The sequence below is a fragment of the Papaver somniferum genome, chromosome 7 (assembly GCF_003573695.1).
Source record: "Papaver somniferum cultivar HN1 chromosome 7, ASM357369v1, whole genome shotgun sequence".
NCBI classification, from domain to species: Eukaryota; Viridiplantae; Streptophyta; class Magnoliopsida; order Ranunculales; family Papaveraceae; genus Papaver; species Papaver somniferum.
This window is the reverse complement of record NC_039364.1, coordinates 82,658,477-82,659,388: the sequence shown is the minus strand read 5'-3', so window position 1 is coordinate 82,659,388 and position 912 is coordinate 82,658,477. Positions and strand designations below refer to the sequence as shown.

Below are 912 nucleotides of genomic sequence, written 5' to 3'. Positions count from 1 at the left end.
CAGCCTTGTTTTGTGATTGTATAGAATTCCCTACCTTATTCTTTTGCATGCCTGAACGTAAAAGAGACGCCCTAGGTATATTTGTTAAAGAGAAACCTAGTAGTTCTAAGTGTCTCGATTACCTCAATTTAGAAAGCCCGATTCTTGAAGATTCCGTTTTTGAACGTCCGTTTGAGGAGAAAATCCCTGATATTCCAATAGTGCCAGAAATGGAAACTTTGAAAGCTTTGTTGAACCCTACTAGGACTACTCGTCCCTCGTGTATCAGGTTATCTGAAACTGAATCAAATTATGAACTTAAGCCTGGAACCTTACAGTTGCTCCCAATATTTTTAGGGAAAGAAAATGAAAACCCCTATTTCCATGTTAGGGACTTTGACGAAATTTGTAGTACCCTAAAAATTAGAAACCTTGATGATGATGCTTTGAAACTTTCCTTGAAAGATAAAGCCAAATCGTGGCTATATAGTTTGGCTTCCGGATCAATTGAAACATATGAACAACTTACATCTGCCTTTTTGAACAAGTTTTTCCCTAGGCACAAAACATTGTCTATTAGGACGCAAATCTGCACATTTTCTCAACAGGAGGGAGAATCCTTGTATAGGTATTTGGAAAGGTTCAATGATCTATTAGCCCAATGTCCTCATCATGGTTTAGAAAAGGTTAGGTTATTTCAGATCCTTTATGAGGGTTTAGATTATCCCACTACAACCACAGTAGAATCTATGTGTACAGGTGGGTTTGAAAACCAAACAGTTGATGATGCGATGACATATTTGCATGAAATCGCCGAAAAGACCCAACAATGGGAAAGTAATAGGGGACCCCAGAAAACAATTCTTCTAGGCAGAGGAAACATTAATAGGGTAGAAGGAAACTTTGAATCATATGCCAAAATTGCTGCTATAT

The 912-nt window shown here is 37.8% G+C and overlaps 1 pseudogene; it reads right to left on the bottom strand.

Moving 5' to 3' along the window:
- Nucleotides 1-558: 558 nt before the first annotated feature.
- On the bottom strand, nt 559-658 carry LOC113300749 (annotated as a pseudogene).
- Between the last annotated feature and the right edge of the window lie 254 nt (nt 659-912).